Below are 19,535 nucleotides of genomic sequence, written 5' to 3'. Positions count from 1 at the left end.
TGACATCTGCCCACTCCTATGACACAAAGGATGATCCTGATTTTTCAAAAAATCTCTCTTCATCTGCCTCCTCTCCCACCCTTTCAAAGCACCAAGTTATTCACCAACACTTGTATAACTGGAAGAGAAAATGGAACCAATTTCAACATCCTCAGCTTCAAAAATGATCTTGTTCCCTTGTGCTGTATCATTTGCTCCCTTTGGAATCCTGATCAAGTACAAACCAGAACACGCATGAGCTTTGCTTAGCTCCAGTTTTTAATCCTCAGGCTTAATTCAGGGCTTGAGCTCAAAGGCCTTACTCCAGAACACTGAATTTTAGAATCACCAAGGTTGGAGAAGTCCTTGAAGATCAAGTCTGACTGTCAACCTACCAGCATCACTGCACCCTCTAACCCATAACACCCAGGAATTTTTACCTACACAAGATTTTAAATGCGGTCATTCTGATTTCAACAAAATATTGGAACTCCTCTGTACACTGTGCCCTCTTTCTAAAAATAGCTTGAGCTTCTTGTCTCAAAAAATGGTCTGGCTTCAGAAACTGAAATAGGATAATGCAGAAAATTTCTCCTCCCGTCATCTGGCAATTCAACAAGCGCTAGAGGGCAGCAAATACCAGTGCTACTCTTCATAACAATTCTCATTACAGCTACATCCTATGAAGTAAAAATCAAGAAAAATGCAGATCAGTCACACAATGACTCTATTAACAAACAAAATACACACACCTTTATACATGTTTAGCAATGTCCTGTCCTGGACAAGATGATTCAGGGAAAGAAAAACCAGTCAGGTTTAGCCCCATCAAGAAACACTTACTGAAAATTGCCACAGTTATGCTTTTTCCTGAAAGATACAGCACGCCCCAGATCAGAAATGCATGGTAATGTGTTAACATTTGGCTTTGTTGACTGCATTTGAAGACAGCTTTGTGATTATAGAAACTATCTTGGAATAATTCTGGCTTACACACTTAACAGCAGCTCAGTCCTTCCCTTCCACAACTTCCTCCTGCCCTGCCTGTGCCTGGTTTCTGTGCATTGGTAGAAAACTGTCTGGCTGCTCCCAAATCACCTGAAATGAGCATTTTTCTGCCTGTACCACCTTAATTACAATCCTAGAAGGGTTTGAATTGGAAGAGTTTTGTTGCAATCCCCCTGCTCAGAGCCCCATCCAGCCTGGCCTTGGACACTTCCAGGGATCCAGGGGCAGCCACAGCTTCTCCAGGCAGCCTGGTCCAGTGCCTCAGCACCCTCTGAGTAAAGAATTCTTCCAAATATCAAAGCTATATCCACCACCTTTCATTTCAAAGCCATTGGCACTGGCTCAGTCACTATAGGCCCTTGCATAAAGTCTGTAGGAAAAATCATCTTGTCAGGAAGGGGGAATCTGCAGCTCAGGAGTCCATGGCAGAGGTACAGCTCCCCTAAAAGGCAAAATGTCAGAGCAGACTCCCAAAATCTTTGCTATGAATCTCTCTTTTGCTGAGGTACCCCAGTCTCAGCAGTCCTGCACTTCAAGCCTTCCTCAGACACCAGCTATCAAAAGTGCTGCCAGCACAGGTGTCAAAGGCAGCACCCCTTCCTCTCACTCTGACCATTTATCTTTTTAGCAACAACAAATTCTTTTCATGGATTTCTGTGCCTACTTGATGACAGGCCTCCTGCAGCAGAAGCTACCAAAGATCTTGGCACAAGTGCCAAATCAAGAGGTAAAAACCACCAAAACTGCAATTTGCCATTCTCTACTGCATAAATAACTACCTGAAATAGGCAGGTTTTTTTACGGCAGTCATGCTTTACGGCAGTTACATTACAGATTACAGTCTCACATTACACATTACATTACAGATTACAGTCTCACATTACACATTACAATCTCACATTACAGCATTTACTTTTACAGCACTTTACAGTTTGGGGTTTTTTGTTGGGGGTTTTTTTTTAATTATTTATTTATTTTATTATTTTTTATTATTGTATTTTTACAGTTTTCATTGATTTTTTATTAAAAAATAACTTAACCTTTAAAAAATAAAATAAAATAATATGCTTCAAAAATAGAAAAACTGAATTATTTTTATTTGGTGCTGCCCAAAACCGCTCCAGCCGGTGACTGTGGTGGTGTTTGAGGATCCCCAGGACGACAGAAGAGATGAGAATCTTGACTCCACCTTTCAGAAGGTTGATTTATTATTTTATGATCTCTATTATACTAAAAGAAAATGAGATATTAGAACTATACTAAAAGAGCAAGGCGACATCAGAAAGCTGGTGAGGAATGAATAATAAAAACCTGGGACTGCTCACAGCCCTGACACAGCTGGACCATGATTGGTCATCAAGTAGAAACAATGCACAGGAGACCAATCCAAGATGGCCCTGTTGCTAAACCATCTCCAGCCCACACTCCACAGCCAGCAGAACCATTGTTATTGGTTCCATTTGTTCTGAGGCTTCTCAGGAGAAAAATCCCAGCGAAATGATTTCCATCAAGCATGTCAGTGCCAGGTGATGGCACAGGCAGCATTGGCTGGCTGAGGTCACTGTGTCCTCCCTGCCAGCCCAGGTGTCACAGCAAGGAGGAGAGAGTTCACCCTGTAATACAGAGCAATACAACACAAAACACATATTAACACAGGATGATAACCTTTTTCTGTTTTCATTACATGTTGATTTATTGTTACAGGAAATCCAAAACAACAAAAGCACACAAAAAACAACACTCATCTACCATTAGCACCCCCCTCACATCACACACAAACTCACCATCACTCTCATCACAACTGCTAAATTACACCCCAGCAATCATTGGTCCTTGGAAACGTGGTTCCCGGGAGCCTCCAAAAAATCCTCCAGCCTGACGAAAACCCTGGTCCCTGGACAGTCCACACCAAAACTGTGGCGATGAATGATGAATGTCACCTCGCCGACAGACCAGGACTGAGGAAAAAAGCCCAGCCGGGGAGGGGGGAGGGGGGAAACACCCCAGCGGGGGATTTTTTATCCTAAATTTGAAAATGAGTTGAAAAACCTGAAAAGCAAAGTCACAGACACAAGGTTAAATCCAGTCAGCATGCGCTCCCACACGCAGAGACAGCGGACACAGACACACGGTCTCACACACACAGACTCTTCCCATTTTCCCATTTACACGTTCACAGCAGCCCTTACTTGACATGCTGAAGAACATGCTTCGACACATCTTCTGGCCGTTACTCCTTAATGTCAAATGGTAGATTCTGGGGAAATTCTGGGGAAATCCTCGGGGACCTGTGAGACGACAGGAAGTGGTCAACGAGTGGCTATCTGACAGCTAGGACTTGTCCCCGCTCTGGACCAATAAATTTTCTACCCAAAATCCCATAAAAGACAGATGAACAGTAAAGTTTTTATAACTGTTCTACCTAATGTGACTACGTGCCACGGCAGGGCGGCTCCGATCATAAGTGGTACAACATAAGTACACACAATATAAGCCAATGCATACAGTGCAAGTGTACATAGAGTGTAACTACATACAGTATAAACCAGCATAGGTACACACAATGTAAGTACATCCAATATAAGCCAGGACTTGAGATAACTCTCTGGAAGATTAATTCTTGAGCACTATACCCTTTGAGAAGAAGGAACCTATAGAACTACTGCAGTCACGTGAGGAGGGTGTAAGATGCTCCCTCTAGAAGTCCAAGAGAATGGCATGGAAAAAAAGGCACTACCAAAGCTGGTAGCGAAAAGGAAGACGGATGAGAACATCTTGTCCCTTTGAGACATTCCTGTCTCAAAGAGTAAAAATGTAAAGATGCCGGAATAAGGGATATCCGGAAAGGAACGTGAGTAGAATACGGCCTATATGGCACGGAATAGTGCTGATAAAGCATCGAGACGTAACAAAGGCCTATGATGTGGAAGACAATGGACACAGACTACATAACACAGACACAGACAACATAAAATAGACACAGATGACAAAACGCAGAGACAAGTGGCAACTGCCTGGCACTTTCCCCTTAGGAACCCGAGATTCCTAGCACAAGATGAGCCAGAGGCTGATGATGCCAAAGGAAAGGAAGCCCTATGACCATGCACATGATGATGAAATGTAATTTGTTAAAAGAGGTTAGTGCCAAAGCAGCTAAGAGGATGCTCGAGAGTCTCAGCAAGCCTAGAGAAGGAAGTGGACTGCCGGGTGACCGTGGCTATAGCTCCGGACCTGAAGGCGAGCTCCTCGGGGGAAAGATCTGTGACGAGGTTGAGTTGAGGACGGCGGACGACGCAAAGTTCACGAGAACGTGGAGATGGGTCGGAACTGCCCTGCCCAGCAAAGGCTCTGGTGAGGCTGAGGGGAAGCCCTCTCCCTTTACTTCCAGACAGCCTGCCCCGCTACAGACCTCTCTGCTAAGCTGACATCAGATTGCATCCTGTGATAGTAAAGGTTTTTCCCCTTCTCCCAGCCACTGGCCCCGACTCCAGGCTTTTGGAAGAAGAGCAGACAAAATCCGTCCTCGGTCGGACGTGGACATTGAGATGTTCTCCGTGTGTCACAGAAAAGCAAAAAGGGATCATGGAGCTAGTACTGAACATTGAGCACATGTTAAGCTGCTGCCCTGGTCATTTCTGTGTGGCCACCTAAGCAGCTACAACATGGCAAGTACAGCTTAAGTATCAGAATAGTATATTGAAAACAAAGGGCAGTTCTTTCATTGCTTTAAAGCAACAGAAATCCTTTTAATTCAATAAAGAGCTGTGAAGGCCGCATCAGCTGAAATGCAAATTTGACATATTTATATAAAACATATTTTACATGTCACCATAACTCCACTGGGAAAAATCCCACAAACAGGGTGCTGATGTCACCTGAGCAGCTACATCACAACAGATTAAACAATGACCCAAACAATGAGCCCAGGACTGACTGAATCAGTAGCCATCCTAAGAAATCAGCTGTGAATCAAACTGAGGACAGCGCAACAAGAAATTAGGATTGCTTACATCCCAGGCAGAATAGAGCAAGGACTGGAGTCTCCTGACTAAACAGAACAAGCAGCAATCAAAAAGGCTTAGGGATGTTTCTGCTCCTCAAATATTTCTGAGTAGAATTAAAAAGCTCCCTCAGGTCCAAGTCTGCAGTGGGCAAAGGAGGAAAGGTTCCTGTCGGCTGCACCAAACCTCATCAGCCTGGCCTGAGCTTTGATGTACCCAGTTTGTCAGTGAAAGCTTACAAAGAGTTGAAAGAGTAACTGTGGGACAGAGGGCAGCAAGTTAGAAGGAAAGAAAGGGGTTTGTAACCAGATTGAAAGAATTTAATTTTAAAAGATGATGGGAATTTAATTTCATTTAGCAAAGTGCTTCACCTAGGGACAAACCAAAAGAAGGAACTGGATATTAAATGAGACAACTGTACTGTAAAGTTGGTGAAAAGAACAAATGAGGCTACCTGAAGCCATTTCCATGAAGTTACCAGCACACACTGACAATATAAAAAGGAAAAATGGGTACAAAGGTTCTTTGCCCACAGAGAAAAACAGTCCCAAAATACTGTTTTGTAACTGTCAAGACAGCTTTATATTATTGCTACAAGAATTTCTGGGAAGTACAATCTGTGTATCCTTACTCATACTTCTGAAGCTTTGAGGGTCAAGCAATGACTGAGGTCAGAGCTCCAGGTTTTCACAGAACCTCACGTAGACAGGAATCCTACAACTACTCACCACAAAATCAAGAAGAAGGAGAACTTTTAAAGTATCCATCCTGTCTCCCAATTCTTATCTCTGTGTCAAGGAATGTGGCCTGAAGCACTGTAAATAGCACTATGCAGAAATTAGTTGTGTTTTACTTGTCAAAACATCTTCAGAGGGAATGCAAGTCAGACTTATTTTTTCACAGCAAGAATTCCACTGGAACTATAATTAAATATAGAAGAAGCAAGATACATCTGCCACTGGCACCAGGCAAAACTCAAAAACCATACAAAAATAACAACAGAATAGAAAAAGTGGACATGAGTCTTCTAACAATGGAAGAGTCTTTCAATGGACTGGGGAGTATGTTCAATTTGCTGCAAATGATAGCCCTGATAGAACACTGCACATTCAGTAACAGCATTGAGTGGCTGCTACAAGAGGCATCAATTGTCCCCAAGTGCCCTGTCCTACAGCACTGCCAATCAACGTGAGTGTCTCTGAGGCTCTCTGGAAAATACCATGAGAGGAACAGGCACTGCAGATTGCTTGCGCTGAAACAAAAGCAAAGGCACTCAAATAGCAATAACAGCCTTGATTTGCGGCATGAGCCTTACCATGAACAGTGCAGCTTAAGGAATTCTATGAAGACCAGAAGGGTGTCACAAAGTTTTGGGACATTGGGATGGGGTTTTTTTGGTTTGTGGGGTTTATTTGGGTTTTAATTTTTTTTTTTTTTTTTTTTTTTTTGTGGTGGTGTGAATGGCTTTTCTTTGTTCAGCTTTTTTTTTTTTTTTTTGGTTGAATTTTCTTTGTTTGCTTTTTTAATTTTTTTTTTTTTGGGGTATTTAATATATGTATTGCAGCAGCATCTAAAAGCTTCATTAGAACTTAGAGCACCATTAGACTAGCAAAGCAAAACATTCCAATAGAAATAGCTCCCTGCACAGTTGATTTAAAAGGGAGCTGGGAAGCGGCTCCTGTGAAAAATGTCGTAAAAGCAGTTCCAAAAAATTAGTCATAATTAATCTTCAAAATACTTCAGATGATCATTTAAAAGTTGCAGATTTCACTTTTGGCCAAGGCTTCTTTAGCAAAACATTCTAAGTATGCAGAAAATATTTGTTTCTAAAAAAGAAGTTCTATACTTATTCACTACTCAAAAATATGTAATCTCATTAAACACAAGATAAAATTAGAGAATGGAACAAACACTAGGAGGCAGACAAAAATTGCTAACATAACTACTGAAGGTACTTAATCTTTTGAGGCATCTGTATTTTAATATTTGCCTTGTTGCAGCCTGGGTTTCTCTCAAACTGCTGGGCTCTCAAAGACCAGCTGTTTCTAACCAAAACCCAGTTCCTCTCAGAGCAAGCTAACTAACCACATAGAATAATCATTTGTACAACAGAATAAAACACATGAGCAGAGCAGAGGCTGAACATCAAATCATGATCCAAAGCTTTATCCGAACATGAAGATTATAGAGAAAGCAACCAAAAGTCTAAATGCTAATGACTCTACTCTTACAAGCTTTTGAGAAATCTACATGGTAAGGAATTGAAATACTCTATATGGTATTTTACCACTGAAATGTCCTAATTTTTTTAGAAAAAGGTTCATGCTGCAAGCAAAAGTTTTGTGATTCAAAAAATCCAAGACCAAAAGCTCCAAAGACTTAACAGTCTGCACAATTTTATCTTCTGACTGTATTAACATAGTGCTCTGCACACATAAAAGAACAAAACCACATAATAGTGAAGAATATTGATGGAGAGATTTAATTCCTTCTATTCAGTCTATTAACTCAGCCATTATCCCCAGTGAGAATATACACTATGTTGTATAAGAAAATGGCAAAAATGTATTCCATTACTCTGCAAGTGGGAATAGTTCTCTTATCTCAGGGAGAATTGAAATCATTTTAATTCATTCCAAATTGTGCCAGAGGCCAGCTGCACACAAACTGCTGCACAAATCCAAGTGCCAGCCCACCAATGCTATCAATTCCTTACAAACCTTCTATCAGGGCCTTGAGTGCACCACCAGCCCTAAAATGACTTGGGAGCTGCAGCCCCAGAGGCGCTGCCCCAGGGCCCAGGGACTGCCCTGGGGACAACAAGGGACTGTCCTGCCTGGGCCCTGGGCCCTCTTGGCTCCTGCAGCATCCTCCCTCATGGCACAGCCCACACCTCTCTGCTGCCACATTTCTCCAGAACAGAACTGCTCTCCTCAGGAAGTGAAAAGGCAGGCAAGTACCACCCACCCATCTGCTTGATCTCAGTGGCCAAGGGGTCAGTTAAAAGTCAGCAACAGGATTCCATCTTTCACAGCTACAGCAATTTCCTTTCTCTACAATGAAAAATTTGCTGGCCTGTTCACTCTAATTAAATCACCAGTTCATCTCACCCCCCACTTTAAAACACTAAGACAGCAAGTTGGAAATCATTGCAATAAAAGCAGAGAGTGCAGGCAGTGCCAAGGCCTGCCAGAGGCCAGCCAGGCACTGCCCAAGGACAGAACTGCTGCCCACTGCAGCAGGGAGGAGACATCAGCTAAAGAGCACCACAGCAGCAATAGAATAAGAGCAAAACATCTGGGAACGAAGCTGATGCTTCAATGATTCCATGACAAATTATAAGAAGAAGCCCCCAAATTACTGGTTGAATTTGGCCCAAGTGTCAGGTAGTATGTTCTTTATTTCACAACAAGCACTTCCAGCATTTTCTTCAGACTGAAACTCTTAGAAATGTTTCTATATCACTGTGCTAGTCTGTGAGGATGCCAGTGAAAATGTTTCATTTTACAGACCCATTCACATGTAACTCTAGGGGACAAAGCTAAGTAGGAAGAATGAAGTGTTTTAATAAAATTAGGAGACAAATGAGAAAAAAATTCAGTAAGGATTAAACTCATCCTTAAAAAAGGAAGGTGAGATTAAAACACTACCAGTATATTGCTGTCTTATTTCTATCTCCTTTCTTACCTCATTCAAGACCTAAACCACTTTGTAACATTTGCTTAACAGCATCTTATTGTTATGTAAATTACCACCAAATTGTGTTCCTGAATTAAAGCATTTGGTTTGGGTTTTTTCAATTATCCACAAGCATATTCAGAATGCTGAAAAGTGATACATGGAATGAGTCTCCAGTGACGCCAAAATGTCTGTTTCCTGGCATTGTACTCAGTCATTCCACTACCATGGAGGTTTCAGAAGGTTTATACCATTAAATTCTTAAATTCAGAAGGTTTATACAATTAAAATATTAATTGGTTTTCTGCTATTTATTGTACTTTAAGAAACCCCCCAAATCAAGCTAATAAAAGCAGAAAGCAGCTACAGTTAGGGCTGCTTTTCCCATGCAGCCATTGCAGAACACGTGCTGCTCTCCAGGACAGTGGTGATACAATGCTGAGGCTTGGAAGGGACCTTCTGGATCATTTAGATCCAACCCCTCTGCCATGGGCAGGGACACCTGCCTGGTGACAATGAGAAACAGGGAGCTTAAGATATTAACTTTCATTCCAGCACAGAATGCTGGAACTTGGTCATTAGTGTTTGAATAAGGATTTTATCTTTCTATGAATTTTTCCCTCTCATTTCATCACAGAGGAAATAATTTGGTCTTCCCTGATGTAGCCACAATGGAAATGAAATAGTGACAGAAACATCACTTTTCTGTAGGATTTAGGAGGGAGGGGAAAGAACAGGCTATCAGAAAGGAAGCCTACTTTTGGAAATCCGTATCTTCTTTAATGGAGAGTTCTTGCACCAGACAGCAAGTAATTTTATTTATTTTTGTTGCTTTGTCTGCAAGTTTCTTCCATTTCCAATTTCCCCTTTCAGATGCAATTAAAATAAGTCCAATATTCAACAGACAGCAAACTAATTGCTTGATAATGACCTTTTAAGTGCCCAGATTAATGGCTTTAAGTGGAATTTTAATGAGTTTTTCTGAGTATAACTAATTATTTGCTGTTTATACACATATACATGAACAGAGTATTTTTGATTAAATGAAACTTCATCATAACTGTTATTCCAAGCTGCATTCTTTGCACGGAGCTATACCATAGGAGAAGCCTATCTATGAATATATTCACATAAACTTGTGCTCTGGCTCTACAAGCCTGTCCAGGGGCATGGTTTGAAACAGGGGATCCATATTCAAGTTCATGCCCTGCATGCCTCCAGGTAATGTAGGATAAAGTGCTCTGAATCAAGAAGAGCAGAGATTTAAATCTAGACCTCCCACATTTTGTGCTACTGCTCTGTGCATGATACACATATTGGTGATAGTCACACAACATAATTCCCAAAATCAGCAGCTGAAATTCTGACTTGGACAACACAGTTTCAGGAGAACAGCCAAAACATTTCATACTATTCCGGCATAAAAGAGGGAAACAACTTGAAACATCAGGAATTCCTTAAAAATAGGTGTAGAAAGCATAGATTTGCACTACAGCTTGAATTAGATTTGCATTACACTTGCATAGTGCTTTACTATGGAAGCCAAAAATTGTTTTCTGCAGGAAGGAGGTAAGGAAGCCAAACTCCTAATTTATTGAGCCTTTTAGTCAATTGACAAGGTGAAGACAGGTTTGTTTTGCTTTTGATGTAGTTTTTGTTTTTTAAAAGACAAGCAATGTTTATTTTACAACTCTTAATTTCAATGGACGCAACTCCTAGGGTACAAAGATTGAGGGACCTGTAAAATTTACAAAGGACAGAGAGGAGAAGGGAGCATTCTAAGTTGGCCTACAAGCCTGGGATTGAGTGGATCAACAATTAATATCTTGAAATATTGGCTTCTTTCACAGGCCCATAAAACCAGTGCTGATATGTGCTATGACATGGCATAAACTTGGACATAACTACTTGTACACTCGAGTTTCTGCTTGAGCATTTATACATCTTCCAGACTGCACTGTCAAATGAACTGCATCCATCTCCATTTCAACAACTAGAAAACTACTTTTCAAAATGTTTTAAATAGGTTGCACAAAACTGCCTTTAACTGTGAGCATGTCACTCAGCTATAGTGGAACTTCAGGATAGAATACAAAACCAAAGTACAGATAATAATTGAGTTCTTCTCACTTGGTCTTAATTTGGATTAATTCACTCTTATTTTGCTTTTCTCATTAAAAAGTGTATCTCATGTTATATGATACCTGCCACCTGAGATGTTCATATACAAACACAAAAAGATCTGAAATTTACTTAGAATATCTATAAGAAAGTGTCTTTTTCCCATTTGTTTCCCACATGATAAAATGAAGGTACTTACCTGCCAAAAAAAGCCACATTAACAAAAATTAGTAAAAAGCAAAGTTACTTCTTTATCCAAAAGATGGACAAAACAAGCTAAAAATCTACTTTTTATAAGTGGATTATCTTACAGGTTTTCAGGAAGAAGATAGCAACTTCAGGAATCCAGGGCCAGCAAAACACAGAGTATCTCCAATAAGAGAGCATTCAGCTTTACCTTTCGGCCAGACATTAACTTCCTTGTATTTTCAAACAACAAAGAAGCCAGAAATGGCATTCAGCCACTGTCCTTCACATCCTCACCTCTTCAAAGCTCTCTATTGTAATTATTTACAAAAATATTTGGGGGGTGGGGGAGGGTGATTTAATAATATTGAGATAAAAAGTGAGATATCTTGAGACATACCTACCATTATGTCTCACTGATGTCTCACACTCTGCTAAACCCATTAGCAAAATTCCCTAATAAATCAGTGTATTGGGTCTGACCGAGGTAAAATAGCTTTTATGTGCCAGTCTGTTCTTCATTGTAAAGCCTCTTGCCACATTAAGCCAAAAGGAAATCATTTCCCCAAGACTGGGAAACTGAGGACACCAAAAGAGAGTTTCCATGAGTTAGTACACTGGCACAGCAGAACCCAAATATTGTAAGGGCATGGAGCAGATACTCCTGGAAACTGTGCTGAGGCACAAGGGAAATAAGGAGGTGACTGGTGACACTCAACATAGTCACACCATGGGCAAGAAAGCTAAAAAAAGAAATTTCTTATACCTTTAGGTAGCTAATAGGAAAACAAAGCAATTTTAAGAGTCAATTTAAATAGGTTCTTTATGATAAAAGTCAGCAGAACTCCTCCAAGAAGCAGTATATGCTATTACACTGCTGTGTCTTACTTCCCAGATGTCAAAGATAACTTTACCCTCAAAAGTTCACTGGATAAATGTGTGTACAGAATCTTTTTCTTAAAGTAATTAGAAGGATATAAAGCAATACTGCCTTTGCCTGACTGACAAGTTAATGATCTGCACTTCTCACACATCAAGACAAGCTCAAGAAAATTGAAACTAGCAGAGGGCTTGAGATACCCATCACCATCAGTAAGGGGTTTGTTTCCAAATAAGTACAGAAATTCAAGCTTTGAGGAGTTTGGCACAGAGTGATGCATTTGCCATTTAAGCACACCATAATCCTCTTGTGAGAGATGTTGTGTGACACACAGGCACATGGCAAGTCTAAATTATAAAGCACCAGCTCTTCACTGAACTGGCTCACAGTTATTGGCACCTTGGTAAGCTGCAATCATTTCATATTTCCAGGAGAAAAGGAAGCAGAAAATTGGTGTGACAGAAATAGAGAAAATGGCCATGTGCATTATGTGCTTCCAGGAAGAAAAGGAAATGTCAGCTGACCATTGGGAGTGCAACCAAACTCTGCTATTTCACCCTCATTTCCTATGGGGCCCAATGGGATTCATCCCAGGGTACTGCAAGAGCTGGCTGATGTGATTGCAGCACCTCTCTCCTTGTTTTTGAGATGGTTTCATTGTCCACAGAGCTTCCACCCGACTGAAAAGTGGCAAAAGTTCAAGAAGGGTGAGAAGGAAGATCCTGGAAATTACAGGCTTGTCAGTCTCACTTCAGTGCCTTGTAAAATTAGAGAGAAGGTTATTCTGTCAATCTTGGGATCTTTCTCATCAGATTCCAGTGTTTCACAATTGGGATGTATCCCACGTTTGATCAGCAAGTTTGGAGAATATGCTCAATCAAAAGATATGAAGCAATCTGCTCCTGATTCAAGGTTTCTTCCTAATTATCAAAGTTCACAGCTGTGCACAGTCACTCAGAAATTATCATACTCTAATGCCATTAACCTCAAATTCTACTTACTGTAGACAATTTCAGTTTATAAAATACAACCTTTGAATAGATTTGTCCCCCCCATTACATTAAAGAAGAAAAGTTTTCTACAATCATGATATAAGGAAAGCATATTTTAAACCAAACTTCCCATGAAATACAGCTGGTGAGCAGAGGAGGACACAGCTGGCCTAAAACCTAGGATAGCCTAGGTCCTCAATCACATAGAACCTATATTTTCATTATAACTGATATATCCTGATATCCCTAGGCTTCAGCTGGGCTGATTATAATGTTGAAACAGTCAGTGTGTATTTTTTTTATTTGGAAGTAGAAAGGCAAAACACAATTGAAGAAAAAATTCCTATTGTTCATAGAAGAGCCCAGCAGTCACCTATGAAATATAAAGTTCAACCTTGATTTCTCCTCAGAATGAGGGAGCTCAAATCCATGTCTTCCATTTCCCCAAAGAATGCATTAGGAAGCAAGCTGGAAACTATTCTACCACATTCAGCAGAAGCTGCATTATTACAAGGAAAATAATTCAAGGTTTCTTGGGCCCAGTGGAAGGATCACATTTGACAGAGCAACACAGCATCTCATTCATGATTCTTATATTTGTTATTGGTGAGAGAAATTTTACTGGAAGCCAAAACAAAAATTTGAAGTATTCTTCATCTCAGACAGATGCTATATTGAGTGGAATAGAGAAATAGCACTCATTTTCTTGATGGCATAAATACAATTACAAATGCCTTGAAATCTGCTATCCACATATTTACTCAAAAGAATAACGAATCCATTAGTTTCTAGTGCTCAGTTTGTCAAAATTGAGAATGTTTTAATCATACTGAGGAACTTTCAACTACAAAAACAAGCAAAAAATGGACTCCACATGCCAACAGAAAGCACTTGCAAGCATTTTCAGAACTGCAACTTAGACATGTGACTTTGACCAAAATGATGCCTTTAAACATCTGATCTTTTGGGAGTTTCAATAAAATTCAGGCTTTTACTCTAAAATACTGAAAATAGAAAAGCAGAAGACAGCCATGAAAAGACAAAAAGCATAAAATCCAAAATGTTTCAATATGCTGCATTCTTCCACCATCATCTTCTGACAGTGGGTTGGTGCTTTTAAGGGATTAAAGGTCAAATAAGGCCTGCAATGTTTAGCAGAAGTGAAGACAGCATGCCAGGAAACATGTTACATTATTTCTGCCTTCTCTAGTCTTACTTCCAATACACAATGTTACAAGGAAACAGACCTGGCATTTTTTTCATGGTTTTACCCATTCAACACAATCCTCCAGTGTCAACTTACCAGATAGAAAGGTGGAACCAAACTGAGATCCTCATGTAGATGCTGAAATGTCTCATTTCTTCCTCCCTAATACAGCTTCAGGTATGAAATCATTCCACAGAATTTGTTATCATCTCCTGGATAATGGTATTTCTCTGCCTTAATGGTGGAAAGGATTTTGAGGCTCACTTTTGGGAACATACAAATTAACCTCACACCTGACTACAGCACTACATGAAGTGCAAACTGATCTGTTCTCTCTACCCCTCACAGTTGGCAGCTCCAACAAATGAAAATCTTGTTTGTGAAACACTTAGCAGAGAACTTTACGCCTTGCAAAAACAGCAGCACTTGACATGAGACCATGAACAGACCTCCTAGAGAGGCCATGGGACAGGAAGTTAATTTAAAAACTCCCCCAATTACGTGTTCTTACCCCAGGTAATTAGTTAATTGCCTGAGTAGTAAACATGTCCTAGAGAGTAATCAAACAATTGGAGTAACAAGGAGACAAATACTGTCCCTGTTAAATGGAAAGTTAATTTAAAATCAGCTGCTCTATCAGCAAAACCTGTTTTAAGATGGTGTGTGATACCAGTAAATGAAATACAAATATCTGGCATTAAACATGCTCAAACTGTTCATACTGCACAGTAACATTCTTAATAAATAACTAAATAAACTTGAGTCAAGCTCAGTCTGGTGCCTCTGAGAAACTAAAGACTCATTACCAATATCATGATCTAAAACTAATTAGTAGTTGGTGATTGTAGCCTGCTGGCACTAGGAAGCTGATGAACATTCCTCAGAAACAAACAAGCTGGGGGAGGAGAGGGCTGGTTCCCTTTTGCTTCAGACTCAAAGAACAGAAAAGGAATTCAATATTTCATACCTGTGAACATTGCAGCTCAGTTTCTTTCATTAATCTGGATAATGGGCTGGTATTTGATGTGCTTGAGGCATTTTCATTGCTTGACATATGTTGAGTTCAGAATTTTTTGCCTGGTTGGATGACAGAAATAGAAATCTTAAAGTGCAATTAAATATTTTATTACCATTGTTTAATTAAATAAATACTGGATTAACTTGTCAAAGCAGACTTCACTGGCATGCTAGAACAGCATTTTCTTTTTTGTTTATGAATGTAATCTTTGCCTAAATGCTGTGATGGTTAGTGTCATTACTTTTAATAGTACTTGATGCATTCAGAGGGATGGACTAATTACTGAGTATTCCACAGAAAACAGTTCTTTTAATTTCCCTAATAATTTGCTATGTGACCCTTCTCCTTTGTTTTAAATTGAAGAATGAATCCATTTAAAAATCCTAAACTGAAGTTCAGGTCAAACTTCAATTCCATACCAGAAGAAAGCCCTGCATTGTGTCATAAGTCCAAGTTTCTAATTCAGTGGACATGCTAAGGAGCAAGATCTGCAAGTAAACTTTCAACAAATGACATGTGTGTATTGGAACATTTTCTTTCTGCTACTATCCAGCCACCTTGTAAACCTGTGTTGATATAAATAATCCATGTCCAGTGGAAGCCCGTGACCCAGTAAAAGCTCAGATGAGCAAGGGGTGAAGCTTCACTTGTATCTGCTGCTTTCCACAGAGTGAGATACACATTCCTGTACAGATAGATGAATATGCACAGACTCAGATCAAGTATGGAAAGAAGACAGACCTGTTGACTCTGCTGAAAACAAAGCAGGGTTATTTTTCTGTCCTTGTTTTGGTTAATATTGTGAAGCACTACACTGAGAGCTAAGACAAGACAGTGCACTGCTGACCTCCAGTGAACTAGGTACTCAGCACCATGACCAAAATCCTCAAGGCTGCTTCTTCAGTTTCAATATCTTCCTTTGTCTGGCTGGGAGATTATCCCCTCCAACTTAATGAACTGGCAGAAGACTAACACTCGTGCAGCCCTAAGTACACAAAAATATACTACATCAGCATTATAAAGAACACTAAGTTTTGACAGAAAAAGAAAAGTTTTTTAAAGTAATATGACACAAAGAAAAAGCAGGATGCTGTACATAAAATCTTTCTGTCATAGCCTAAATACAAGTAGTAGACACTTGATTTAAAGTCATTTATTCATAAGATTAATCACAATGCTCACATAATGTGCGCATCATTCAAAATGTGCCTTGGTGCAAAAAATACACAACTAGGACAAAATGCTTCTACAAACTAGTGAGCAGTACCAGTAAGACTAAGATGAACAAATGGAAAATGCTGAAGTTTCTTAAGCTTTGGATTTTAATGCAGATGATCATGAGGCTGATCAGCAGAAATGTTCACTATCCATATATAGCAACTGAAACAAATTACAGATTAGGTATTTCTGATTAGAGCAATAGTTTACTACAAGAATGGCACCTTTTACATAAATACATGTCTGAATGCTGAAGAATTGCACAGTTTGAGTACCTGCATTCCATAACTCTAACCTGGCTTAGGAGGACATCACGTGGCAGAATAATACATGAACAGACACTGCAACCTTCCCACACAAAAACCCCTTCTTCTGCAGCTGCTGCCCCTTGCAGCCAAAAATATTCCATACTGTGGAGAGACTCAGTGAATGTAAAAGCAGTGTCCAAAATTGGGTATCAAGATAAAAGAGATTATTATTAAAATAATCTGCAATTCTGAGACAAAGGAGGGGGTGAATGACTGGACTCAGGAGGTTTCCTCAGTTACCAAGCCCTAAGCAGCCATTTTCAAATTTTGGAAGCACACAGCCCCACGTACAGTATTCAATTTCCCCCTTCTCTGCTCTTGGATCAAACTGCCTTTGCCAGAGCCCTACCAAAAGCAGGAATTTGTGCAAATGTGACCTGATGGCATCAATCAAGAACTCCAAGGAATAGATGACAGAGCCCCATCCTACTTCATCAATAAAATCTCTCATGAACAACTCCATGATTACTAGCACTTGAATCAAAAAATAGAGTTCTAGAGAGCTATTTCTGGATTTTTTGTTGCATTTATCTGAAAATCCATTTGATTTCCCTTGCCAGAGGCTGATAGTAAATTCTGATATTCTTAAAATATCAGACAAAGATGGAATCTACTTACACATTAATTTTAGCATTTAAAAATAAAGTAATCTGCTTTAGTTATAATACCATTATATAAATTATGGAATCAATTCAGAATGTTATGTTATCAGTCCAGGAAATAAGAACTGAAAGGAAAAATAACAATTGAATGGCATGGTTAATGGTGGACATAGTTAGAAATTCACCACTGAAGACAACAGAAGTTGTGAAGGAGAAGAAAAAAATTTGGAAAAGAAAATTTCAAGGAGATCAGGATCCTGGAGTGAGGTCCACTCCAGGCAAACAGCTCCTTCAGAACTTCAATTTACACAGGTACTGCTTAAAGCATCTGTACTGACACCTTCTACAAACACCACTGGGAACCAGCAGCAGCAACAACCACCTTCACCTCCACCAGGGTTTAACCTGCCAGGAGCAAACCAGGTAAGGCTCTGGCTCTAAGAATAACCCCCACTGGTAAGAGCAGCCCAGAGAACAACTGGGGCATATCCTGAACAGGGCCAGGAGCTGGACTCAATGATTCCTGTGGGATATTCTACAATCCTTACTATGCCTGCACACAAACACCCCCTTGGCCATCCTGGGGGTTTGGTTTTTTCCTGTGTCTGAGCTGTTGCCACCCCTGTGCTCCTCCACCTTAAGTTTAGTACTCGGAAGACATTTGAGAGTGGCTGTTTAGGATTGTTTACTGTTACACCAACAGGATTAGGTAAGCAGTGGAGGGATTACTGCGGGACCGGGTGAGGACAGGACAGGATTCAAGGGCTGCTCTACACAACCCAGAGACACCCAGGGAGGGAGTTCTTGGCTCTGATGGACCGAGCAGGCTCCGTGTCCATGCCGGGCCAGGCAGTGACAGCTTGGGAACAAGTGTCTTTTTAATCGAAGGCCACCTCCCTTTCTCAGAAAGGAGTGTGCTGGCTCATTCTCAGCAGATAAGGGAAACAAAAGCACTCTGGCATTATTTTTATATAATCCTGTAATGATTGGGTTGGAAGCGACCTTAAAGATTGTCCTGTTCCACCCCCTGCCACGGGCAGCGACACCCTCCGCTGGACCGGGTTGCCTTGAGTTCGGAAAAGCCCCAAACACGTCCCACCGTGGTGTGGTGCTTGAGCTGGTCCAGCGCTGATTCCATCTTCTCCCGCTTCACGGGGGACACCAACATGTCCACAGCTGTGGGGGCTCGCGTGCCTATAAGGGACGGCGCGTGCCCGGAGGGGACAGGCCTGCGCGCACACCCGCGGCCCGCGCGCTCCCGCGCCAATCCCAGCCCGGCTGGGCGGCAGCGACCAATCAGGAGCGCGGACACGAGACGGACGCGGCCGGGAGGAGCCGGGGCGGGGCGGCGTAAGGGAGAACGATTCTCATTGGCTGGCTCGTGGGCCTGGGGGTCGGGCCGGGCGGTCGCTTTGGCGACCCTGACGCCGCCATTGTCCCCAGCAGAGCGCGTCCGGGGCTCTGCCGGCCCCAGGACCTCCCGGCACCGGCATCTCTGGTCCCCAGCACCACCCGGGGGACTTCCCCACGGCCCGAGCCGCCCCCAAGGCACCCGCCCCCCGAGGCATCCGTCCCTCGCGCCGCCGCCGCCGCAAGGCGGGCCCTGAGGGGAGGCGGCCGTGAGGGAGAGCTCGGCGCCGCGCCGGTGCTGCCTCGCTGCAGGAGCTCAGCGCGCTGTGCTCCCTCCTCTGTCGTCGTGGCAAGGTTCGAAATGGCTTGTCGGGCACAGCTCCAGCCGCCGAGAGAGCCCCTGCCCCAGCAGGGCAGGTGTTTTGGGCTCTTGATTTGCCGAAACTCTATTTAGGCTGTAGAGGAGGTGATCTTGTTGCTGTGATTTTTCACCTGAGACAGAGGATGGCTGGAAATGTCGGAGAATCTGTTGCTTGGTTGTGTCATGGTGTTATGCTGTTCCCTCTTTCTGTATTGTTCCACTTGGGACAGCTCAGAAGTTCCCCTTCCTGATAGGTAAGAATGTGTTTTTGTACAACCTTGTCATGCTTTGCCCAGCCCAAGAAAGAATAATGCAAAGAAGCTTTAGGTTTAAGTGCTGTTTGAATTGAAACAGGTTCGTACTGTCTCTGGTTTCTTTGCCATGGAATAGGAGAACCTCCCTTGTGAGTCATGGAATCACAGATTCCCAGACTGCTTTGAGCTGGAAGGGACTTTAAAGACCATCCAGTTCCACCCCCTCCTATGGGTGGAACATCTTCCACCAGACCAGACAAGGAAAGGAGTTCAGCTTGCAGCTTTTCTGGGACTTAATTCTTATGATGTGTGAGATTTTCACCTCTGTTTTTAAAACACAGCTATCCAGGCCATAACACCCTTCCTGTTGAA

The 19,535-nt window shown here is 41.6% G+C and overlaps 1 long non-coding RNA gene across 3 annotated transcripts; it reads right to left on the bottom strand.

Annotated features, from left to right (window-relative positions):
• Positions 1-689: 689 nt before the first annotated feature.
• Positions 690-18,475, bottom strand: LOC129121956 (uncharacterized). 3 transcript variants are annotated; one of them, XR_013182659.1, is made up of 7 exons: positions 18,298-18,475; positions 15,918-16,055; positions 15,020-15,129; positions 14,149-14,286; positions 3,177-3,275; positions 2,772-3,036; positions 690-2,600 (listed from the first exon to the last, which is right to left on the bottom strand). It is a non-coding gene; the product is annotated as an uncharacterized LOC129121956 (long non-coding RNA). The 3 variants fall into 3 exon arrangements; XR_013182658.1 differs by lacking the exon at positions 2,772-3,036; XR_008534479.2 differs by lacking the exons at positions 2,772-3,036; positions 14,149-14,286.
• Positions 18,476-19,535: the final 1,060 nt, after the last annotated feature.

Source organism: Agelaius phoeniceus, chromosome 6 (assembly GCF_051311805.1).
Source record: "Agelaius phoeniceus isolate bAgePho1 chromosome 6, bAgePho1.hap1, whole genome shotgun sequence".
Classification (NCBI taxonomy): domain Eukaryota; kingdom Metazoa; phylum Chordata; class Aves; order Passeriformes; family Icteridae; genus Agelaius; species Agelaius phoeniceus.
This window is presented reverse-complemented; position numbering and strand designations above follow the sequence as displayed.